General features: G+C 42.1%; 1 protein-coding gene across 1 annotated transcript in view; it reads right to left on the bottom strand.

Annotated features, from left to right (window-relative positions):
• SNX2 (sorting nexin 2) overlaps nt 1-27,267 on the bottom strand; it is a 556,635-nt gene that overhangs the window by 495,878 nt on the left and 33,490 nt on the right. The window lies entirely within an intron of this gene.

Here is a 27,267-nt window from a genome sequence, read left to right as displayed (position 1 = left end):
TCTGCGGACAGGCTCCAAGACAACAAAAAGCTTTTAACTCACTCGGCTGGACATAAATATTTGAAGTCATAAGCTCTATGGAATTTGGTACAGAAATCCGGAGTTGGATCAAGCATCTTTACTTTGGTCCATCAGCTACAGTGAAGACAGGTCAGGTGTATTTCAAACATTGGGCAGTGAAAAGGGGCACAAGACAGGGTTGCCTCTTCTTTCCTCTACTGTTTACTTTGGAGATGGAATCTCTGGCCAGCCGTTTCAGGCATGATGGCATAGAACTGGGACTGACACTATTGTGCAAAACACATAATCTCGCTCTATGTAGATGCCATCCTGGTATACATTCATAATTCTAGAGAACAAATGCAAGAGAACATGGCAAAGCTAGGAAACGTCAGAGAGATCTTCAGGCTTAAAAGTAAATTGTAACAAATGCTGGCTATTTCAACTGAAACAAATTGTGACAGAAGATTTGACCCCACACCACTAGATTAGGTAAATGACACCTTCAAACATCTATGTATGCAAATCTATCATAATGATGACGATCAGATCATAGGGCCTATTTAACACCTGCACGCCTCCAACGATTCTACCCTGACACTCAGTTTCTATGCCCCAGATGCCATGAACGGAATGCAGATTTCCGACACATGTTTTGGAATTGCTCCATCATTAAAATTTTCTGGCACCACATTCACACTGCTTTGGGTACCCTCACAGGGCTAACCTGCATGAACACATGGGAGGCCAGCGCCATAGGAATCTTTCGCGCAGGTAAGCAGCACAGGGTGCGGACTCGCTTCCTCTCCCTTGCGGTGCTCTTAGCCAAACGCAGCATCGCCATGCATTGGCGTTCCCCCACTGGTCCACCGTTGGCAGCTTGGGTGGGAGCTACACACAAATGGGCGGCGGCGGAGGAGGAGGAGACGTTGCGGGAGGAGAAGGTGAGAGGGGTCAGCAAACACCCTATATCAATGGAATGGGCCATGCTATTATATCAGTTCAGGCAGCTATCCCCGGGAGCAGACCCAACGGACGGCCGACCCACGTCGTCAGCCCTACACACACAGCCACAGACCCTACCCAACTAATCTCTCGAAATCCCGGCCACATGCGCTCATAACACGCCCCAGCATCAGGTATGCTATCGCAGTTTTAGGTCGAACCAAATAGGATAGGCAATCAGGAGTCATAGAGGTGCCTTACCCATACGACGTTTCATACCCTCGCTAGCGTAACTGGATATGTTCTTCCATGCCTGTTCCCTAGTTTATGTCTGCGTTACACCCCAGTTCCTATGCCATATCTGGAACCTGAGACAACAGGGTATATACATCACGATATATCTGTACATTGTTTATGCTCCCCGTTGACGAATCCCCAGTATATACAGTTGATATGTATCACCACTGGATGTACTATCTGACATGACTATCTGAAAGCTCTGTATGATGTACAATGTATGAAATATGAAAATGGCAATAAAAATAAGTTAAAAAAAAAAATGATGAGGATCAGATCATGTGCAATGTGCGTCGAACAGTGAGTGCCATACGCAATTCAGTTCAACTGTGGAATAACCTGCCTCAGTCTGTAATGGAGAGGATAGCCCTATTTAAAATGGTGATACTCACACCCTTATTGTATAGCTTTGATAATATCTCATTAGTTATACTAGATGTGTTATTCCAAGACCTAAACTCTATGTTATCTGGAAAGGCGTGTAACAAATGCAGTACCAAAATATACAACTACCCCTAGATAAAATGAGAGCTGAGAGCATCTGATTTCCCACTATATTTTATAGCAGTCCAGCACCTGTTTGCATCATCCTGGAACGATGCATCTGGTGTGTCAGAGAAAAGAAGACAGAAAGAAACAAGCAGAATTAATTAATGATACCCTTGGGTAACATTGTATGACAAATGTCCCTCCGGTCACTCCTTACCCCTAAACTGATATGAGTAGCACTGCCACTCCTATTGGCAAAATCTAGCAGACCAGGCAGCACATTAATATACACCCCTGACTGGCCACTTGAGGGCCTATAATGACTTGCAAAGTCAATGCCAAGGTTTGATAGATATAGAGCCTGGAATGAACACTCGTTTAGGAAAGTAGGAAACATAATTGCCATATGAATTTACTCTGCAAATTTGAGGAAGTGCGCTGAGATTATGGCTTCCCCAGGCCAATTTCTGACATACTGCTCCCTGATAAGCATTTTAAATGTATCTGGAAGGCAGGGGAAACAGAACCTGAATGCAATGTGGGCTACATGCGCTTTAAACCACAGGAAAGAATGACAGAGGAAAAAGATCTTGTTGTTCTCGACGAGCCTCCTAAAAGTCACCGGAAAACCACTATCAAACTGGAGATTTCAATGGGAACAAACATTAGGTAAAGAGTTGGGAAAACATTTTTGCAGCATAGGCTGTACTATCTAGAAATAACAGAGATTTCAATAAAACATGTTGGAAAAAGTACAGATCATTCAAAAATGGAACTCCGTAACATCCTTCATACAAGTCCTGCCATGCAATCGCTCACCTCATTCACATCCTTTTGTTGCGAACTGGGATTAAGCATACATAACCTGCTTTAATTGTTGACACTAATGCCAGATAGGTATGTGGGAATTTCATTACAGCAAATACGTAAATGGTTAATAACCCAAGTGTAGGGCTTTACCTCACCCATTCTGCAAGCTAACTAAGCACCAGCTTTTTTCATTAATCAATTGTCTAACTCTGAAAATAATCTTTGAGGATGAAGTGAAATCACCATTGCTTTCTGTTTTGCTGAGGACAGCAGCAAAAACAATGGCATCCCTTACAATCACATACTGCCTTCTAGTGTCGATGATATTGCAGGGTGAAGCATTATTAATGTCTTCTTTCATCCGTGTAAACACCTACTCAGAGCTGTTCTCTTCCTAGTACTCTCGCCCATCAAAAATATATATGTAAAGTTTCCTCCACAAGCATTAGTCACACCATATTATCTAGGTGTACAGTGGCTTATGTGTTTCAGGGATATCATTTCACATCTCAGCCTTATCACAAGTTTTAGCAGCCACACGAACTGCTTTGCCTATACTACTCTGTCATTTTGACAACTGTGTTATAGCCATTACTACTTTCTACGTGTAGACCCACTGAACATAACCTGTGTTCCTCCGGTGGTAACTATCATACATCTCAGCAGGGAAATGTGATGTCCAACTAGTAAAATTCTAATCCAAGTTAACCCTGAGTTCACTATTCCGTTCCAACACAACATATTGCTGATTTTTCCATACACACTAACAAAATCCTAACATAACCCAGGCACCATTAAACCAAAACATTTAGTTTATAGTTAGGAAGAGACTTCTGACATTATTACTTTGGTTTACACTAACACAGGAGCACATTCAATAACACCCGAGCTGATCGACTATCAGATAGCACAAGCTTTCTGGTTGCACAAAATATCATGTGGGCTTACCAAGAACATACAGGAGCTGGAAACCCACTCACTGTGTACCATTGGCTAGTTTGACTGTCATTTTTATTTGCTTTCTGTTAGAAGTGGGGGTCTCAAGTTGGCAATGGTTTGCACCTTTGTCCAAATAGGGACCCTTGCTTCTAGTCAGGGAAAGGGGGATACACTCCTAAAATAACCCCTGCTCACCCCCTTGGTAGCTTGGCACGAGCAGACAGGCTTATCTCAGGCAGTGTGTAAAGCATTTATGAACACATACAGTAATACAGTGAAAACACTACAAATGGACACCACACCAGTTTAGAAAAATAAGTAATCTTCACTAGACTTAACACAAGACCAAACAACAAAAATCCACAATACAATATCAAGAATATGACTTTAAAATGGTAGAAATAGCTTAGTTCAATGTAGATGGTAAATGCAACACTTTACTCTCAAAGTACCTTAGATGCGGAACGCAAAATAAACAAAAGGGTCGCTGGGAAGGTGATACGTCGGTTCCTTGCTTCGGGGGAGGTGATGCGTCGGTTCCTTACTGCAGTGCAGGGGAAGTGATGCGTTGGTTCCTTACCGGAGAGTAGGTGATGCGTCTGTTTCTTACTGTGTTCCAGTTACGATGCGACAAGATGGCGTCTTTGATGCGATGCAACAACTTGGATGTGATGCGTGCACGCCCGACAGCTATGCGGCGAACTCAGTAGACTCTTGAGCCGCGACAGGCTCTGCAACACGCTTCTCCGGTGATGCAACGGCAATCTCTGAGGCGGCGACACGCTTCCTCGGCGATGCGACGGCAACAGCTGCATCAGCGACACGCTTCTTCCTCGTTGTGTCGCGCTTCCAGCTCCCAGCGACACGTGGTCTCTAGAGGTCCCAAAAACAGCAGCAGGCACCTCTCTGCAGGTAAAATTCCCAGCAAGGAAATTCAGGGGCGCTGGTGGTGAAGTCTTTGTGTCCCTGAGACTTCAGAACAGGAGGCAATCGCGGCTTCAAGCCCTTGGAGATCTTCCTCAAGATGATAAAGTACACACAAAGTTCCTCTTCTTCTTTCCTTGGCAAATAAGTATCCACTGCAGGCCAACCCCCAAACAGCACAGGGGCAGTCTCCTTCTTCAGCTTCCTTGGTTTCTCTCCTTGGCAAAGGTTCGTCTTGATTCCCAGAAGTGATATAAAGTTCTGGGGTCTGGGCCCCAATATTTATTCTACTAAATCCTTTGTTCTTTGAAGGCAGAGTGTGTCTGTACCTAGTCAAAACCAGTTCTGTCCTCCCTGGTGCAGCTTCCTGGCAGGAGGTGGAGACAGCATTGTTGAAAGCAGACCTGGCCCAGGTAGCTGAAAAGAAATCTCCTCCCCCTACTCTCTATTCCATGTAGGCTCAGGCTAGTGAAAGGAAATCTCCTCCCCCTGCTCTCTATTCAACCCAGGTCCTATTCAGCCCAGCCCTGATTCTCAGACTGCTGGAGCCAAAGCCCTCTCCAGCCCCCTGTCACTCACAAACCAGACATGGAATATACTAACCTAGCAGAGGCATACAGGTTGGTTAGGCAAGAAAACACCTACTTTCTAAAAGTGGTATTTTCAAACACAGAATGTAAAAATCACCCACACTAAAAGATGTATTTTAACATTCTGAGTTCAGGCATACTAAACACGTTTTTCTACCTTGTTCCCTGGGTCAGTTAGGATTATAAAATGTTATAATCAAACTGCCCATTCTGGCCTATGGGAACAGGTAGCCTTGCAATAGTGAAAAACGAAATTAGCTGTAATTCACTATCAGGACGTTCCACACACATCAGGGCATGTCCTACCTTTCACATACAATGCACCCTGCCCACAGGAGTACCTTGGGCCTACCTTAGGTGGGACTAACATGTAGAAAAGGGAAGGTTTAGGGACTGGCAAGTGGTTGCACTTGCCAAGTCGAAATGGCAGTCCCAGACTGCACACAGGCTCTGCAATGGCAGGCCTGAGCCATATTTTACAAGCTGCTTCTGTGGGTGGCACAATCAGTGCTCCATGCCCACCAGCAGCATTTGATTTACAGGCCCTGGGCACATATGGTGCACTGTACTAGGGTCTGACAAGTAAATCAAATAGCCCATCATGGAGTCCCTAATCCATTACAACAATTTACAATAGGGAGCACTTGAACTTTGGCACTGAATAGCAGTGGCAAAGTGCCCAAAGCATCTAGACCAGCAAAAACATAGGAGGCAACAGCAAAACAATGGAAGCCAGGTCTAACTAACACTTATTTTCTGTTAGACAGGCTTACACAAGGAAAGCCAATCAAATTGTGTAAGTACCCCAGCTGAAGCATAGGCTCATTTTGTCTGGCTGGCTTCTATGCTTGCTCTATTTGCTTTTAGGGACCTACTTTTTTTTTTTTTAGCACTCCATGAAAGTACATGTGTTTTTCAGCTGTCTTGCTCGTGCTTTTCTCCCCTCTGCACCCTGATCTCTCTTGCTCATGTGCTTCTTTCCCCACACCAACACTGCTGTTGCTCTCTCTCGCCCTGTGCTTCTTTTCCGAGGCTTGGAGTTCACTCCCTCGTGGTGAAGCTGCCCCTGCCAACCATGCTGTTTCTCCCACATGCACCATGTTGCTTCTCACCCAGTCAGCCATGCTGCTTCATCCTCCAGTCCCTCCCCATTCTGCTCACTGTTTAATTTTTTGTTTTGAAGCACTTTCGGACTACATTTAAAAGATGGGCAAACAAAAAAAAAACATGTTTCCTTTTGTAGGTGCACACCTGCATATTGAATGCATGTGCACAGATACAAAATGAGGCAGTGACAACATATATTTCTTTTTGCTGTGCTGCACAGAAGCGATGGTGCTGTACAGCATGGCTGAAAAATATTGTCAAAGCCAACAAGTATTATAAGCAAGACCTATTGGTGTCGCCCATGTTTGCTTCACTTTGTTGCTCCCCTTCATTCTCTCCCCGCGCCCACATCTTCCCCCTCCCATCTTTATTTGGATTAGACTTCTCAAGAACATGCCAAAGGCTTCTATATTGAGTCTTGATCAGACTTTTGTTTGTTATCCTTTCAATCAATGATAATTTCAAGGTTCATTTATTCAGGCATGAACTATTAAGTTCATCAGGTGTATCCTCTTCTAACGTGTACACTATTTAGCTTTATTAAAAGTGGTAGCCATGCACCATCCTATATATTTTGACAACTCATTTTCCCAGCAAAGATATTCTGTCTTCTTTACAATCAGGCCTCCACAGTGATTATTTTTAGGTCTTGCTTGCAACAGTGCAGGTGCTTCAAGAACACTTGCTAGCGAGAGATATTGCATGCTACAAGGGGCTTGCAGCCTGTCCATTGCCTAACATTCATTGGTTTCATTCTCACTCTTATTTGGTGCCTACCAATTGGCCAGACTGTGCGAAATTCACTTCTCTAGGCTGGAGCATGGTCCAAATACTGATTGCTTCAGCCTGATTGCTGTCCTTCCACTGATTACGCTGTGCTAGAGGTACTATTTTTTATTTTTCTTCTTCCCCATCATCCTTGTTGAACCTCTTGCCATTTGTAGCTATGTTTTACAATGCCATACGCAATTCAAATAATCCCTTTTCTCCTTTGAAAAGGATGTTATCTGCTTTTATTGTGACAAAAGATGTTATCTGCTTCCAAAAGTATTTTCACTAAGACATGGACATGGGTGCAACTGCTTTCTTTCAGTGATAGGAGCATTTGCCAAATGCCACCTTTGTTTCATTTTCACACATGAGGACATTAACTGATTTGCTCAGAATCACAGGGGTGTTGTGCAGAGGGCTAACAGGCATCGGCAAAGCAAATAAATCTCGCCTTTGAGACAATTGGCTCTTCAATTGTCTTTATCAGCATGGGCATTGCTGACTCTGGCAATGATTTGTAGCCATACTGTATAACAATAAAAAAGGAACAATGATGCATCCAGCACCAACATGATTTTTTTAAAAATGCATTCGCCCTGGCTGGGTCATGGCGCTTTTTAAAAAGAGTTTTAGCCACACTGCAAAGCATCCGTGCTGCTGTACAACACGACTACAAAACATTGGCAAAGACAGTAGTTTTCATAAGTGACACCTATTGGCTTTGCCAACGCTTGTTTTCCTCATCTTTTTCAGACAAAATATGTTCAGCAGCATCTTGCAAAATTCTTCCATCATACATGCCTTACTTGTTACCCATTACATCATTACCGATTCCACAGGGCGCTTGTTAAGATTTACTATTTCAACCACCAAGTCTCATATTTTACTTTTTACTTAATTGATTTTTCATTAAGGCAGCATTAGTCTCTGTCCCTTACTCTCCCCACTCCAGACATGTGAATTAGCGGGATAATATTTACATTTTTGAATTTCTAATTCACTGGGCTATTACCTATCTCAACTTAAACAAGTGGAAAATTTCTTCTTGTACTCATTGCTGGTATGCAGATAGAACACCACAAACACCTTTCCCATAAAGGAAGTTTTTCTCAGGTCAGTCTACCCAAGCCACATAGCTATAGATTGAAAGCATAGCATTATGACAATTGGTATATGAATAATGCCACACAAGCACTGGTAGGTTTTGTAAATAGCCTTCCCTTTTTCTATTTCTAAGAAGTTCAAGATTGCGGTTTCATTTTTGAATTAAAACTATATACAGAGCCTATAAAGCTAAAGTTATTCAGGATTTTATTTGCTTTCACATAATGTTCAGTCGTAACAGACAGATTTGCTTTACAGCTTTGGTACATTACTCACTTTTCCATTACTTTTCACTTTTTCTACAACACCAATTTGGTTCTTATCAACTGCTTTTCTTAAACATTAATCATGATACAGGTTTTATTTCCGTGCTGCTTCCTTTCAACATTGAAACTAAGCATTCTAACTATAATCCAAACTAAACAAGGTCCATGAAAGGGTAACCAGATTACCCAGAAACAAAACTACTGGTTAAGCTTCACACCTCCAACCACGGTGGCACCACTTTGGATGCAAACTTCTTTAAATGGAATATACTGTTCACATCAGGGAAATCCATATCCCCTAAGCTTCTTTTATTTCTTCCACATGTTCCCAAGCTCATATTTTACTACAAGCCCACCATATCTTCCAAATGTGCTTATCACACCTAACCCTCCACACCTTCCCTTCATAGAGGAATGTTGTTATTTAAAAGTATTGATTTCTCATCTTTTATGAGCATCTTATCAGTCTTTTCCTTTTTATTGATGGGCTTGCATAGTTGAAGTTTAAAATAGACATCAAAACCCTCTTCATCTTGGACTCTTAAATCTATATTAATATTTGTAATGCAAAATCACCCAATTGAAATACTTCTTTTGACTTATTATCACCTTACATACTAGCCTTTCCTTTAAGAGACAAACAGGTTTGTTTCTAAACTGGCCAATTTGGACCTGTGATTCTTCTCTTACTATTTTTGGTACATAACTGTTCACTGTAGAACGTAAGACACAGGCAATCCATCTTTCTTTTGCTTTTCATCCATTTTGAATCGAAGGATGTGGACTGTGCAGGTTCCGTGAATTCCACTGGATCTTTGTGAAAATCAATAGACCGTTAAGTTATGTCCCATTTTCGAAGTGGCAATCTCAAATATATGAATGATTTCAGCTTGATCATTGCTTCAGCGACATGTCCGTGGTTGATAGGGTTGTCGTCTTTTGTTTTAGAACTATTTTTTCCTGAGCTTTTAATTCACTGACCGAGTTTGTCTGTGTTATTTTTCTCAATAGACTAATAGTCTTCAAGTGAGCTGCATCAGTATGTCCTGATGTGAATAAGATGCACTTTCAGCTTCTACAACCCTAATATCTGGAAGCGGTTTGTGGTAGAAAATGTAGATTACATAAAAAAGCCAAGTAAGTCAAACTAGACACACAACAATCAATCCTCCAGACAGCTATTTGGATCATGTGAGGGATGCATTGAAGAAGAGACTACCAGACTGCCCTCCCCAAAATAGAGGTTCAGGTAGGACTGCTCTTTTCTGTGACCGATTAATAAACCTTTAGCATTTCTTGTATCAAGCCTCAGGCTAAGCTGGAATCATTACAGATTTCATACTGCTGCCGATACACTGTACAGACACTGTAGTACAACAAGACTGACCGGGCATTACAGCCTCACTGGCATGACCCGGGCCACTCACCACACAACTCAAGTGACCTGAAGGGGTACCTGCATTTTACAAATACTCACACCTATAATTGCTGCAAACAATTCCCCACTTGCTAAACAGCAGATCTTATCAAACAACACAGCATTATAAATTACAGTTATCAATCCATTTTTAGATAGCTACCTATGCATCAGAGCCGCTGACTAACCTTTAGCCAAAAGAACCAAATGCTCAAATTTGTAAGAACATTCAATTTCTGAGGAGTGAAAATTGAAAAACATCTGCACTGTATGAAGCAAAACCATTTCATATATCAAACTAGTAAATTCTCCATTGATTTGTTGTCTTCACAGCTGAATTGTCAACATGGTCAGTCTGAGACAAGGAAATACACATTTCTTGGCTATTTAAGACTGTTAAACTGTTAATAAGCTACTTCATAATGATATTTTAGAAAACTCCACTTTGCAGTGACAGCTCCTACTTGTCATACAACAAACTTCACAATCGTGATGCTTTTTTGTGGCATTAAAATGTTAGATGTGAAACATTTCTTCTTTCTCGCTTGTCCCTCAGGATGTCCAAACAAACAACCGAAAACTACTGGAGGTCAGCAAAGAAGCATGGATTTGAGAGAACACTTGCCAGAAGCTTTTTGTCTCAAGAAATTAGTTACAAAGGGTTTATTAGGAGCATTGACTGAAAACGTGGTAGTCCGGATCCATGGAGCACACATATTCAGTTGGCCCTACACACTTGTCTTACTGAAGGTCACTGAGCTGCAGTTAAATACTCAATGAGGCATTAAAAGCAAACATTTCAACCCTACTCAATTCAAATCCCTGCTCAAACCCAAATTGCTGATTGAGCACATGAAATATTCTTATATTGTGCAATTTTGCTGTGCCATGCAAGAGCTCAATGGATGTATGCTCCCTAAAGCAATTTAAAGGTAAAAACATAATATACTTGAATGATTGTTTAATGGATTTTTAAGCATCCTACTAACCCATCATGAGCTTAAGCAAATACAACTCTACTGATCTCTTAGGGATATTAAACAAGTTTTACTGATTTAAGAAGGTTCTCCATGAGCTCAACCTTCAAGCATACCTTTAATTTGAGCATCTAGTAAAGTTGTGTATCAATGCAAATTCAACAATTATCATTAATAATGAATAACAACCTAGAGGGCCTGTCACTCACCATTTCTCAAACGTTTTTAAAACTCCTAGAACGATGCAAACATCTTCCCCAAAAATATTTTATATTTTGCTGCTTCAACCTGCACATTAACACAATGTCTTTCAAAGTAGCAAAATAATTACTCTAGATGATCACTAAAGTGCAGTTATATCTAGCACCAGGTATTAGAAGCAGACTTGTCAATGATTTTATCACCCTGCAGCAATCTTCATCTGACCATGCTACAGTCACATGGATGTAACAAAAACAGTTGCAATCTTAGTCACGACTGAAATGTTTGAAATGACTGAATATTTTATTCGTGAAAATGTTTGCAGCTTATGGCACCCAGATAGCTATCATGAAAATAGATGTCCCGCACCTTGCAGTTCATCACGAGTTGCACAGCTATATGTACTTAGTATTCCAAATGATTCACTTTCACCAAAGTTTCCAAAATTTATCCATGTTTATTTTCGTTTATTAAGTTTCATCGTCACGCCAGGGTTACAAGATTCGTTAAAACTTATGCATATAATTACTTCATGATTGCCCATCCAGGCCTAAACATGCGCAATGATCTGAATCTCGAGTCCTCCACATTATATACGAATTACGTCACACCCAATGCATTTCGGTAAAACCTTCATCAGGGGTATCTATAATGTTAAAATATAGATGTATGAATCACTTTCAGTTCCCTCACAAGGCCTTTTTCTAGCCTGTTCCTTCGAATTATTATTTTAAGCAGAGGTATATTTTAAGTACATTTTGTTTCATTTCTTAAGGTCTGGCTTGACAGCTCAGCTGTCTGCACGAAAATGTGTTACCCACTATTGGAGAATTTAACTCTCACTTCATGTGACTGGCTATTTGGTTTATCATTCCATTGTCTATGAAGTGTTTCCATTGGAATGCACAAGGAAATGTTTTACAATTAAAAAATGCATTCATTCCTTTTTCTTAAATTTTTCGATCAGGTTTCTCTCTTCTCGGTTAGGTCTCCTTTCCAACCCTTCCCTCATAGCAGAGTCTGAATCATGTTGGGGCTGATTGGCTTTACTTGGGGTAACATTATGCCTCTATTTTTCTCGGTCCCTGAAGATGGTCCACTCTTTTGTCCATGGCGATGATCTGTCAAATATATTTTTCTAAATCTTGCGATTTTCTCCCCCATTATCTAATTCCTTAGGGTTACTGTAGTCGCATGTTTCCCTGGTTATGCTGTACAACTCTCCAGTATTTTACTCGATTAACGGAGTACATAAGTCCATAGATTTCAATATCTGAACTTTTTTAATCTCTAAACTGCTTAACTTAGACCAATTTAGGCTGTGTTATATCGATGGACTAATCTGTGTCGTCTGCATCCCCCTTCAATTGCCGTATTCTTATTTTGCAGGAGCTCAGCGTACTATTGCACAATAGGGGGGAATTCATGGGGACTATTATAAAACATTAATATTTGTAGTCTGTTGTCTTTATTTGAGAAAGCATTCCCTTACTTTTCATATCAAGCTTAGGACATTGAGTTACTATTAAAAAAATGTTCTGATTGCTTTAATTCTATTGTCTCTATGCTAATACGCCAATTAATGTTTGAATATTTCTCTTAGATTTTCTTTCTTTTCTTAATTTATGCTGGTTAGACGTGGCACCTTGGCGTGAGTCTCCCTTCCACTTTGTCGCTGTGCCTCATGTGTTTTTATGGTGTTGGCCGCTCAGGGCCCTGTGCCACTGACAACCAGTGCCACAGGGCAAGTGCTCCCTATGTAAAATGTATATGTTGGTTGGATTCCATGATTGGCTTATTTGGTTTACTATCAGACCCCAGTAAAGTGCACCAGGAGTGCCAGGGCGTGTAAATACAAATGCCGTTGGTGGGCTTGCAGCACTGGTTGTGCCACCCACAGAAGCGGCCTGGTAAAATGTGTCTAGGTCTGCCATTGCAGAACCTGCGTGCAGTCTGGTACTGACATGCTGACTGGCAAGTGCACCCACTTGCCAGTCCCTAAACCTTCCCTTAACTTCATGTTAGTCACCCCTATGGTAGGCCCAAGGGCAGGGTGCATTGTAGCATAAGGTATGGTACAAGCCCTGATGTGTGTGGCATGTCCTAATAGTGAATTACAGCCATTTTCGTCTTTCACTATTGTAAGGCTACCCTGTTCTCATAGGCCAGAATGGGCTGTTAAGATTGTTACATCCTATGATCCTAACAGACCCAGGGAACATGGTAGAAAATCGAGTTTAGTATGCCTGAACTCAGAATAATACGGTACATCTTTTAGTAAGGTTAATTTTAATATTCTGCGTTTGCAAATGCCACTTTTAGAAAGTTGGCCTTTGCTTGCCTAACCATTTCAGCCCGCCTCTGCGTGATGTGTATCTGCTGTCTGGCAGGGCTAGGAAGCCTGGTGGTGAATAGGAAAATTGACAGATAGATGGGGGGGGGGGGGGGGGGGGGTACACCTGGACTTTGAATAGGGCTGTGCTCTGCCACCACAATGCTGGCTCCGACCCCTGTGGAGCGTCTGATGGCTCTGCCCTGCACCCTGAAAGAAGAAGCCTGCATTGCATCAACAAAGTGCTCCAGAACTGGACTGAACTAGATCCTGTCCTGCCAAGAAGAAACCTCTGTCCGACCTGAAGGAACTGGAAAACCTGCATGGAGGAGTACGGTCCCTGACCTGGGGGATTAGCCTGCAGTGGTTGCCTTGCTGCTGAAGAAGAGGAAGAAAAGACTCAAGGAACTTTTATTTGACTTGTGCTGAGAGATCTCCAAGGGCTTGTGAGTGAGCTTGCCCCCTGAACGAAGTCCCAGGACCAGTGGACTTCACCGCCGTGAGATCGCCTTGGAATACGGACCGTTTTCGCCGCATCTTCGACTCGAACTGCTGCGTACGTCTCGCTGATCGCAGCGTACCCCCTGAAAGCTGGTATCCTGCTGTCCGGCACGAACAACGGGACTAAGGCCCCTCTACGAGCCGTAGCTCGCACCGCAAAGGAAGGTATCGTCCGGCCTGAACAACGCGACTAACAGGCACCTACGAGTCGTAGCTCGCACCGTAACGGAAGGACTGCGAACCGTACTTGCTACTATCCCCTACGAACCGTACTGCCCAGAGTACGCTCCTTTCCCCTGCTTTGAAAAGGCTGTGGTGTGTACGGTAGTTGCGTACGTCTCCCCTGTGCGGAGCTTACGGTTCGCTTGTATCCAGCGCTTCGAGTCAATATTGCAGATCGCATGGTACGGCACGAACGCCGCAATGAACTTTGAACGCACCGTACCTACGCACCGTCCCCATAAGCCCTGCACGCTCAAGGTCTAACGTACCGTAGTACGCATCGCACCAGGAGGACAACGCACCGTACATCGCGCTTGATGTCAGTGCAGCATCCATGACGAACTCACCAAGTAAAGGTACTGTGCCTGTTCGCACCATAGGGTGTACGCTTCACCCCGAAGCGCCTACAGTGCGTGTGAGACCCATTCCCAAGCAGTTTTTACAGCGTACGAGGCGTACGGACAGGAACGAAGCGCACAGAACTTTAAAACTACACTAAAACCAAGAACTCTTTGTCTAATAAGTATTGTGGGCTGTTTCTTCGTTGTCTGGTCTTGTGCTAAGAACTAACCAACCAACCAACCAACCAACCAACCAACCAACCAACCAACCAACCAACCAACCAACCAACCAACCAACCAACCAACCAACCAACCAACCAACCAACCAACCAACCAACCAACCAAACAAACAAACATATATATATATATATATATATATATATATATATATATTATTTTTCTATATCCCAGTGTGGAGTTCATTTGTGGGGTTGTCACTGAGTTACTGTGTGTGTGTTCACAAATGCTTAACCTGAACGCTCTGAGATAGGCCTGGTCTGCTCGCGCCAAGCTACCTAGAGGGTGAACAGGGGTTATTGTTGGAGTGTACCCCCCTACCCTGACTAGAGGAAAGGTTCCCTGCTTGACACAAGTACCTACCTGTGCCAACCAGAGAACCCGGATTCTAACAATGCTTAAACAGCAGCATAGCTTGCTGGAGTACTTGCTCTTCGCCATTTAGGCTGTGCTTGCAGTATACCAAGCAGTGTCTTACAAAAGGTTTGGTTGCTCATATCCTTGTTGCACAGCTATTACAACCTGCTACCGTAGGCCAAAATACTTGCAATCTTACTGTGCTCAGGCAAGTATGTTGCTCTTTGTGCTCTCATAGAAGCCTACGGTCAATGCTTTTTTTGAGAGGCCGTGGCGCCTCTCAGCATCTGTCAGCAAGCCAACAGTCTCTCCACACTGTCTTGCCACTGAGTTTTCCAGAACGTTGCTAGGGCGTTTCCTCAAGGGATCAGGATTGTCAGATAGATTTTCCAAATTGAGCTTCAGGAGACTTCCTTCAGCTCTTTCAACATGGTAAGTATGGGGTTCAGGTGGGCTCCATCAGCACTCCTGCTCGTCACACTTAGTATCCTCACCAGATGCGTCTCACCACCTCCACCAGGGCCTGGAACCATATCACTGTTTGGAATCACAGTGTGGTTCTATGGCAAACAGTGAAGTCAGCAACACTTCTGTTCTGAACTTCCCAGCTTCAATTTAACAGTCAAATCTCTATCTAGCCGTCTGGACAAATGGGTCCAGTTTATGGCATTGCCATAATTTTGAATGTGGAGATACCAGGAGCTCAAGCAGCGAGCTACTTTTCAGCATCTCATGGCAGCCGGCTTCTTTGAAAAACTGATGAAAGACCTCAGAAAGGATGAAAAATAAAAGTGAAAAGGATCCCTTTAAAGGGAGCAGTACTGACTCCAATATCTCCGGCACACAGAATAAGAAGACCTCTTAATGTACGGACAAGAGTAAAAATGCCCACAAAGTTTAGTTAGCAATTACATACCTGTAAATAGTAGCAAACAATACAGAAAACAATCAAACAAAAAAAGGAATGCAACAGAAGAAGGAAATAATATTGATACAAACCAAATTAACTCAAATCCAGGGATATTGATGAGGTTTCATACACCATGCAACAAAAGCCCTCAATCATATAAAAACACACCAAGCGTATCTGAAGACAAAGGATAAGCATCCTGAGCAGACTGCAAGTAGAAACTTCGATGAAATAAAAGACATTTGATGACTTGGTTTCATGATAAAGAAAAGATATTCCCCACCCGACTAAACTACATATGCTCTGCAAAATAGTTCAAGGTTTTGACCCCTATATCTTTCCACAGACTCAATCACTACCAGAGAATTGAAAGATTCTAGCTGCGAGAAACAAAAAATCCACAAAAATTTGTCAGACCAGATAAAACTAAGAAAGGACATAAGCCAGCTGAATTAAGTGCCAAAATGAGCATTAAAAATACAGATTAAAGTGAAACATTCAGGAATAGTGCGTTGAAGCCCATGCATAGAGAAGCCACAGAGCTTAAATCCATACCAAAGAACATGTTGAAAACTCTGAATACTTAAATGGAAATGTAGATATTCTATTTGAAAAGAGTAGTGTGATGGTGAGACAATAGCCCAGACTGAAGAATGGGTTGGGGAGCTGAAATCGCATTATAAAAGGGTCCATATAAAGTCTTGAATGCAAATGTGAGGAGATGAAATAAAAGGCTGGCAGAGATTCTAGAAGGTGTCGAAGGTGCAGCAGAAGGAGAGGCCTTAATCAAATGGATTGCCCAACAGAAATAGACCTCAATCTGATCTACTGTCGACTGCTAGAGCACACACAATTCTGTAGGCCGCCCCAAAGACAGGCTCTCCACCCAGAATGGTTACAGTATATTTTCAAGACTACCTCCCCAAGAACAAATTCTGCCTAAAGCTCAAGCAAGATGAAGAATTATTCTTCAGTTGGACACTCCTCGATATTTCTGGACTACTCATTTAGTACGGGTAAGCAACTTGGAGAAATGAGATCATCCTAATATATATATTTTTTTAATGGTATCTACTTCTCCAGTAGCCGTGGTCAGCCTGAAAACTGTGTGGAAGGGTAAATCCATATCTTTTATGAGCCAGAAGAGGCCCGCATTTTAAGGTTCAGAAAGGAAGGAAAATATTCATTGACCACTTTGGTCTAAATCAGGGCAGATGTAGACATTAATCATAAGAAATATGACCCTTGGTGTGCAACATCTAAGCCACGTGTAGAAATAATGTTAACGGCATTCCTATAAAAGATGATGTGGGTAAATGCAAGATGCCTAGCTAGGTTTCAGCGCGTGCTAGTTTTAACCGTACAAAAGGCAGACGGTTGACAACAGAAGAGAGATATTGGGGGGGGGGGATCTAAATGCATACACCCAAAAATATTAGTTAAAAGAACAGCTTGCACATTTGAAACCAAGTATAGTCTTTTTGCAAGAAACAAGGGTTACTTAGAAGGATTTTAATATCTTTTTTCGTTTAGAGGCCAAATCATTTCATGCTACCTCTCAATGGCTTTGGGAAGGAAGCTGCAATACTGGTGTTCGATTCCTCTCTCAAAGCTTTTTGCAGTAATGTAGATACCAATTTAAGATGAGTTCTTATTGAAGTCATGATTCGTACTCTGAAATTAATTATCTCTTCAGTAAATGACCTCAACGAAGATCTACCTTGCCCTGAGAAGCTTAACAGCTCCAGGTAACATCAGTATATTGCTGGAAACTAATTGTATCATCTGTCTGCAATTAGATACCACCAATAATGGCCACAAGTTCGAAATATTATCTCAACACTATCGGAGTCTCTTGACATTTCTGACCCCTGGAGAAGGCAACATCTTTACTATATGTCAGTCCATCATCAATATTCAAGGACTTTTTTTTCTAATTAGTGGTGACATTAGAATATTTATAGGTTAAATATCACTCTATGGGGTTTTCAGATCATGCCCCTGTGACTTTTGATTTAAAGTCAATAAAGGATGCACAGAATAAGCCACAATGAACATTTCACTGTGCCCTTCTGCAGAATATTTACTGCAATGGAGATGAAGGTATTTGTTAAAAAAGATTCCTTGAGAATAACATCCAGTCAACCTCCGACAGTATAGGTTGAAATGCAATAAAGCCCTCCATCCAAGATTATACAATATGCAGCCCAAAAACTAACATGTGCATCAAAACCTGAGACAGAGCATAGTGGCAAAATAGTGGCCTTGGGGAAAAACAAATTCAATTTAGTCAAATCCAGAACCCACAGCACCATACTATATGGGCCGAATTAGTCCTTATTTGGTCTCAAATTAGAGTAATGTATACCACAGAGCCAACCAACAACTTAAATCATTTAGACATGACCTGTATGCGCATGGGAGCAAAGCTAGATCACCCCTTAGCCGTGCAAGACTCAGAAAACTTAGCCTGCCAGGTTGTTTACTGGATTCTAGATCATGAAGGAAAACACCGCATAACCACGCCGTTGATTATCAATGTTTTCTCAAAATACTATACAGATCTATATTCTACCTTAACAGGTAAACATATTGAAATACTGGCCTCGATTAAATAACTCTGTCCATCCTTACGCAAGCCCAATAGGATCTCAGAGGACCAGTGACTTTAGAAGAGCTCCGGGACACTATTAAATCTGCTCTGTTGAGTAAATCAGACAGGATGAATGCAATAGCTATGAAATTATATAAACAGTCACTCAACGCAATATTTAACTGAGCAATGACTCACGTTTTCTGCAATCTCACACAAATTATGGTCTTCTTTAATAAAGATAAATTGTCTCAACAATGACATTTGTATTGCCCTATAGGACTATAAATTGTGGATTATAAAATACACACACACCTATTCTCTGTGAGAATCCGTTACCACCATCTAATGACTTATTGGTAAAAAAGGATTCTATCAAAAGTTGTACATAATGGAACCTACAAACAATGATGATGCCCAAATCGACTGGTCAAATGCATTACAACAGCCTACTTCAGATCTCTGGATGCTGAAAAGGCTTTTAATCGGGTGTTCCTTCTATGTCAGTTTTACGAAAATATATGTTCTCACCGGCTGTTATCAAATGGATACAGTACGCTAATCTGCTCTAGAGGCAATTGCATCCATTATTGGACACTCCTCAGCCCCATTAAAAAATTGCTGAGGTACCAGAAAAGGATATCCTTTATTTACAGGTCTCTCTACAAACTCTACATATAACCCTTGTAACGATAATTGATTGGCAGTACAGAATGAAGGAGAAATGTGAATGCAATCCAAGAGATAAAAGTAATGGCCTAAATTGACACTGTGCCGATCGCTACCCCTTATCTTAATAAAGACATCGCAGTCAATATGGGTTCTGCTGTTTTATTTTGTTTAAAGGTGTCTGGTTATAAATTAACTAGCACTAAAATGCAGACTCCATATCTGCCCACTAATATTAAAGAATAACTAGCTCATTACCAAAATTAAATATCTGGGGCTCTGAGGTCATTTACAGATTACCAGAGGTCGCAGATGTACCTGCAGCTTGCTCCTTCCGACCCCGGCACTGTCTTTACAACTCCTGGCCTCTGAGGTAACAAGATCAGTCCCAAGAACACAGGCGCTTAGGGCTCCGACCTCCTTGTTTTCGGTCCATTTTTATTTTATTTTTTAACACCAAAAGTGAATAATATTGTACTATTCACTATTAGTGCAATAAAAATGGAGCACCAGGAGCTGGAACTAGACTTTTGCTGACATCTGAGGACAGCAAAAAAGAAATACTTTTAAATGTGTTATGTTGTGTGCATGCTTATGGATGAGTGTATTTGGTGAGAAAGAGCACATGTATGTGCGAGTGAAAAAGAGTAAGAATTAGTGGCATGTAGTTAGAACTAGTAAGATTCATTGCTAGCAAGCATGAGTAAATCAAAGTGAGTGAGCATGGGCGAGTTAATATGAAACTTCAGAGATGGCAATTACTGTCATGTCATTAGGACTATGGTCATGGGACCTTAATATCTGGGAAGATTCAGGATCAAAGGTTGTGATGTCACCTCATGTAAGGGCAATGAGGTCAAAGGGTATGTGATGTCACACCCACTATTCCAAGCATTTTAGTGAATCAACATTGATGACCTGGAGGAATGGCTGATGGCAACCCGAGGCCCACTAACTTTGCACCAGTTTTGGAGGAAACTTCATGATTGCTTAAAAAATGTAGCTTACTTCCATTTATGGGACAGGTCAATCTGATTAAGATGATCTTGTTCCCCAAGCTGCTACATCTGTTTTGTTCACTCCAGATATCTCCCTGTATATTTTTCTAAAAAGCTAAAAGCCACAATCTCCCCCTTCCTCTGGGACCATAAGAGACCCATATCCGTTTCCTTCAGCTCCCAAGGTTTGAGGAGATTGGGCTTTCTCTAATCTGCTATTATTGGGTGGCATTGGGCAAATGGCTATCCATATTCATGAGTGATATTTCTGCAGCCTTTTTACATCTCAGTATTTATTTCTCCTCCCCTACATTATTCATTCTGTTTCTCCAATACCAAAAAGGCATCCGAAACATGAACATTTCACAGGAATTTGTGCATTGTCATCAGTCTGGCGACATATCTGCAGGCCCCTAAAATTCTGAGACTGCACAGATATCGATCATTATGGAATACTTTAATGCCAGAGGCCTTTAAGATACACACTAATTTAGTATGGGATAATTAAAACTTAGAATTCCTGCATGAATTTCATGAATAGCGTACACTGATCTAATTTTCTGATACTGTTACAGAGTAGAATATTTCATATCTTGAATTTTTTTACACTACCTGAAAATGCAAGCTAGTATTTGTTCTGTTAATATAAATCCTGAGCCCAAGTCGCTGGTGAAAACATGCTATTGTTGATGAATTCTGCCAATACTTCAGTTTTTTTATCTTCAAATCAAGAACTAGAAAATCAGTTGCCACACTGAGCATCTGTATGGTCTTGTTGGCGGCCACATACATATCTGAGCCATTTAGCAAATCTTTCGAGATGGGACTTATTATTACATCTATAAATGTAGGTTACAGCTCTATGGCAATCTATTTGACTTCAATATTACACTGGCTAAAATTAGCTAACACAGCCCTGATTCCCCTTCTTTGAGACCTTGACGAAAAGTATGGTCCATGCCATTTGGATTTGGTCATGAAAATAACGATGGTGCTCACCAGTCAATAAGTGCAAAATGAGGCACAAACAATTATGATGAAGATCATTTCCAGAGTTAATTCTAGATGTGTGTTTCTTACCGTTTTGATTGCACATTTACACTGAGGCCAGCATTGAAAAGAATATGCAAATCCGGACATACCAGAATGTGCTTAAGATGTTCTTGACATCCATTCATCTGAGAATCAGACAAAAAGCGCTGCGCTAAAAAGTGCAAAAACCCCACCTAGGATGTTAGCTCTGCTGACCTTTCAAATAAACGTTCCTGTTCCTATGAAGAGAAAGCACATGAGGACGCAATGTTTCATCCAATTGCTTTTGGAACTGGGATACCGACAAGAACAGCATATTTAATGAAGAGAAATGTAGGAAAGGGAACAATCACAGTAGACTAGTATATGCAAATAGGAATGTTCTGTTCCTTCTTTTCGCTTTCTCCTCACATTGGTTTAAGCACTGTCATGGCTCTTACAAAATGAAAAGATGCAGGTCTGTTATTAGCCATAATAAATATAAAAAGGACACCTCAACATCATAGCTTCCCTCACAATTCTTTGTTGCCTATATGCATTCTATACTAAAAAAATCCTCTTTTTAATGCACTATACAACATCTGTGCATGTCTGTGTTTGAAGGGGTTAGCTCATTAAACCCAGGCCAACTGGCTTTGCCAAGAGTTGTTTTAAGATGGAGTAGGACAGAGTTTCCATTCCAAATCCTTGTAAAGCGTTGTCATAATTTAATCATGTGAGAACTAGGGACTAAATCAATATCAGGTTTAGTCAGCAGGTATTTCATATATAGAATGGTTCATAGTCCTAATTCTGCATTTTTCATTTTATTCATGTGATCCTGTAGCACGTTTGTGGTCCAAGATAAATCCTGGTGGTTTTGCTTTCTTTGAATGGCAAGTCACGGTATTAAATCTCACTGCCCAATTCTTGAAGATAAGTGAGAAAAAGATCAGACATACGACGAACCACTAAAACAAGAGTGTTTCTGATATATCTTGTCCTTCAGCTTCTGGGAAGGCTCTTTGGCAGTTGCGCCTCCTATAGGCCCATTGTGACCTTTTCAGAAAGCTACATTATACAGTTCATGTGCTTTACAAAAATACTCGCATGGGCATCTAAACCTTAAATTGGGATTTGTGAAGCATCTTGATTTAAAAGCTGAATTCTCATCAACCTCTATAAAAGTCCCTCCAGATAAATTCAGTATGAGAAACCACCATCAAAAATCCAGATATGGTCTTGAGGCAGTGGGAGAGAGAGAAAGAGGCAAAGGAGTGAGATAGAACGATAGAAATAAAGATAGTGATAAAGAGAGGCATGTAGAGAAACAGAGATTAAATGAGAGATAGCTAGACCAAGACAGTGAGAGATTTATTTTTTATTTTACAGGTTTGTATAGTGCCCGAATCACCCCCGAAGGGGTATCTCAGCACTCGTGGACGGAGGTGAGAGTACTCGCACTATGAGAACATCTAGAAGAAATGTGTTTTCAGTGCTTTTCTGAACTCAAGATGGGCCGGGCATTGCCTTAGTGTGACAGGGAGTGAATTCCAGTGTCGAGGGGCAAGGTACAAAAAAAAACTTTTCCCCCTGTCCTAGACTTCTTAATCCGAGGAACTCTAAGGAAGGATTTAGAGCTAGTTTGCAAGTCCCTAAAGGGGATTGTATTTCTGTACTTTCTCCACAAGGTATAATGGCCCATTGCCGTACAACGCCTTATGAACGATGCAGCAAACCTTAAATCTTATGAGTTTGCGCACCGCCAGCCAGTGGAGTTTCTGCAACAGCGGAAGCAGCGGGATATGTAAGGGGCATTCAGTACCAGCCGTGCCGCTGTATTTTGGATACTTGTAAGCGATCCAGTGAGGCCTTGTTAGCCGAGCTCAGTAGGGCATTACAATAGTCGAGTCGACTTAAAACTAGCGCCTGAATGAGAGTCTTATGTGTGTGGTCTGGAAGGAAAGGAAATATTCGCCTCAGCATACTCAGCACATAAAACATGTGCCCACCATATGGGTCACCTATTCCTTCATGTTCAGGCTCTGTTCGATTCGCACCACCAGATTTTTCACTGATGTCTTTGGGGGCAGGCGAGACACCCAGCTCCCCTGGCCACCACTCAGGTGTCCACATCAGTGTTGCCTCTCTGAAGAGCAGAATCTCGGTTTTCCCGGCATTCAAATGTAGATAGTTGTTATGCATCCACTGAGATATTGCTAGCATGCCGGTGGAGAAGGTGATCTGGGCAGTCTTAGAGGATTTATCAAAGGAAAAGGTAAGCTGGGTGTCATCTGCATACGATATTGACGTGAACCCGTACGACCTCAGGAGATCAGCCAGGGGAGCAACGTAGATATTAAATAGGGTAGGGCTTAGACAAGAGCCATGTGGTACTCCCCTGGTCCTACATCTATAGGGTCTTATGTTGACTGTCTAGGACCGGTCTGAAAGGAAGCTAGTCGTCCACCGCAGAGCCTCTCCTTTTACCCCAAATTCCTCTAGTCTCCTTAGCAAACTCTTGTGATCGACTGTGTCGAAGGCCGCGGAGAGGTCTAACAGCACCAGCAAGGTAGATTGCCCTCTATCTAGTGCTATCCTGATGTTATCCGTGATAGCCACCAGGGCTGTCTCTGTGCTATGTTTAGGCCGTAAGCCTGATTGCGACACATCCAGGCTACCTGATGTTTCGATGTGCGCTGACAGATGTTTATTAACGTGCTTTTCCAAGATTTTGCTCAGTAACGGTAAGAGGGATACTGGGCGTAAATTCAAAAGGTCTTTCATTGCGGCCTTGGTGTTTTTGCAGTATGGGATGACCTGTGCTTCTTTCCATTCTGATGGTAAGCGGCCTTCCTTTAATGACGCATTCAGGAGGGAGCAAATTGGGGCGGACAGTTGTTTAGCGAGGCCTGCGGAAATTGTGGCCGGTATTACATTGCGTGGAGAGCCTGACTTTACGGTGTGAAATAAGGTTTCCACTTCTTCCCCAGTCAGTCGGGGAAAGCTCATCAAGGGCTTCCCCCCCCTTTGAGGAGACTGTGGTCATAGGTCCTAATTAACTTCATATTATTGGCTGTGTTATTAAATCAAGTCGATTTTCTGCTCAAAAAACTCCGCTATAGTGTCACATAGAGCTTGGGTAGGAGGTTCTTTCAGATAGCACACTTTGGGGTTCGTAAAAGATTTAAGGATCTGGAATAAGGCTTTGGGGCATTCACTGCCTGGGTTAACTGTTGAGCGATGGAGGCTTTCCGGGCTATTTTTATGTTTTTGTGATACCGGGCTAGTGAAATCCTATATTTTTCTTTATCTCTTGTATTTTGGGTCCGTCTCCCCCGCCTCTCCAAATTTTTGCAGCGGCCTTTCTCACTGCGTAGGTCAGTGGTGTACCAAGCTGCTTGAGCCTGCCTTGGCTTGCCTATTGTAGTTTTTAACTGCGCTATTTGGTCAACTGTAACTTTAGCCAAGGCATCGAAGTGGGCTAGCTTCTCCTCTACCTTTTCGAGAGAGATATCGAGAGAGATATCGAGAGAGATATCGAGAGAGAGAGAGAGAGAGAAAAGCTACACCCAGAGTTTTGAGATAGGTTCTCAATAGCCAAATTAGCCTATAAGGTGAGCCTAGTGCCACTAATACTATCAACACTGTTCAGCATAATGAGCATTCAAAATTGGCAAATATCTAGACGTGTTATTAAATGATTGGGGTCACCAGGTCTATGTCCCACTGGATCTTTCTTCACCAGGCCAGTGTTTCCATCAAGCGACATTTTTAATTAGTATAAAACAAAAGAATGTGTATTGAGATTTTCAGCATTTTCCACAGTAGAACAAACGCCACTGATGCAACACTTTCTAAAAAGCAGCGTTTGTAGCCTAATTAGTTTGTGAACATAACACCTGGCATTTACAAATGCCCATCCTTGAGCACATTATATAAAACTGGTTTCCATTTTTGGCTGGATTCATCGATTACCTTATTTAACTTTTCGCTTCTGCTGCAATAGGAGAGATCCAGATTTAAGAGGTTTAGGTTTGCTTTAACTAATTGACTGAGGTAGGCATTGAATACATAGATTAAAAAACAAATACCTACAACCAAGCATCATACAAAGCATCATACAAAAGGGTACTTGAGCTGGTAACATGTAGTAATGCTTAAATATCCATTCCTGTTTTCGCAGAAATGTTATATGCATAAAATTATTTCCTAACAACAATCACCATTTGGACTACCAGGAGTGGTTCCTATGGCTCTTCTGGTAAAACTTGAAACAATGCCAGTCAGATCGAGACAGTTACATGAAACTAGAGAAAACATTAACTAGCTGTGACATACGTTTGACAGTGCAGCACCTTAAGAGCAAGTCAAAGTGGACTGAGCAAAGCCAAAAAGCAGCTTGTATGCAAGAAAATAGTCTCTGCCCTCGTAAGGATTTTTGGGAAGATATCAACAGGTAGACAAAATGGGCTGTATACCTCTAGGTAGATTCAAGGTTTGTGATTCGGAGCTAATAATTTTACCAGAAATATGACCATTTCATTTGAGAGATCTTGAACCCTTTATATGTTCCAATTAAGAATTTCCCTGTCATGGAAAAAACTTCAAGGACATAGCTTGAATGATGAAACCGGAGGTATTTTCATCTTGTGTCTTACAGTATAAACCGAAATACTTCAGCTCTTACACAAACGTCTCCCAGGAAAAACAAAGTTGTTACACATTTTATTGCTCTTCTTGTAAAGGAATTGATCTGGAGCCCTACCTCACCCATAGTTTTTAGGTCTTGCTGCATGAGCATGCGCTCTCGCTTGCAAGATTTGTGTGTTCCATAAAGAGCTTGGAGACCACCCATTGCTTACCATTGGTTGGGATCATTTTCACTCTTCTTGCTGCCTTCTAATTGAGCAGCACTTGGGAGATGTCACTTCCTTTTCTCTCTGTGGCGCATGGACCAAGCACTGATTGATTAAATTGTTTCTGATAGAGACTTCAAACTGCAGATTCCTCACCATAGAATATTGCCCAGGCTTCAGGCCGGATCTGGAAAATCTTGAATAGTACCTCTGTGCACCAGTAGATAGCATTGATTGGTCTGCAGCTCAAGTGATGTTGCAGTGGCCATATAAGTGCCACCTCAGAATTCTGACATCAATTTTTTTTGCGCCAACATTGCGGATCCAGAGAGCTACCTCAGTCATTTTTTTACCATCTTTTCCAACCTTTTTTGATGCCCCAAGAGACCCAGCCTTCCTCTCCCAGCACCCCTGTAGGTCTCCACTTCCAAGGTCAATCGAAATGCATGTTCTCCCACCCCACCAGACAGGGAATCCAAGAGGCTGAAAGCCTTTGGAAATCTTATTTTTATTTCCACTAGACTAGCCTTGTGGTTGGTGAACACGCCTCTTGCGCCATTACTCCCATGCATTGTGGGACTTGGTTGCACAGCCGCTTCACATGCTCTCTGGGGAGAGTCGCACCATCCTCAACCAATCCCTCATGGATGGCTGGGACAAACCAAAGTTCACCATCGGCTGTGGACTGGGAACTACAGACTCCCTAGGCAAAGTCATGGCTTCTATAGTGGTGCAGCGTGTCATGCTTGGTTGTGGTCAACTGGATTCTCGGGGACGTCTAGGTGTCTCTGATCAACATAACCTTTGAGGGCTCCTGGCTATTTGGTGAAAACGCTGACACAGCGCTGGAGCGCTTTTGAGAGAACAGGGGCACCGCCAGATTTCTTGGGCTTTCTCTATCTGCCCAATTTCAGCAGCAGTCTTTCGCCTCCACCGCGGAGGTGGTTGGGGCACTTATGGACACCCGCTATACCAGCTATACCTGCTAGTACAACAACTTGCCAGTCATTTTGTGGACGTGGCTGCGTATCCTATAAAAGATGTCGTGTAGATTAACAGGGGCAGGGGCGGTCTTGACGATTCTCCCACATGACACCTACAACTTTTAAAATTGTCACGCTCAATGTCAGGGGCCTTAATAACCCGATCAAACGGCGTGCCGTACTGTCCCTGCTAGAAAACACCCAAGCAGATGTCTGTCTTCTCCAGGAGACTCCTCTTACCCCGGGACTGTTGTAGACTGCGATCCTGCACATTCCCTACACAATTCTTTTCATCCTATAACACTAAAACCGCAGGGGTAGCGATCCTAGTAGCCCGACACTTCAGAGGGGAAGTACTCCACAAACACGCGGAACTGAAAGGCAGGCTCCTGGTCTACAGAGTCCGCGTGACTGGTC

Source organism: Triturus cristatus, chromosome 2_1 (genome assembly GCF_964204655.1).
Source record: "Triturus cristatus chromosome 2_1, aTriCri1.1, whole genome shotgun sequence".
Lineage (NCBI taxonomy): Eukaryota > Metazoa > Chordata > Amphibia > Caudata > Salamandridae > Triturus > Triturus cristatus.
The sequence above is the reverse complement of the archived record's forward strand: the minus strand, read 5'-3'. Positions and strand labels throughout refer to the sequence as shown.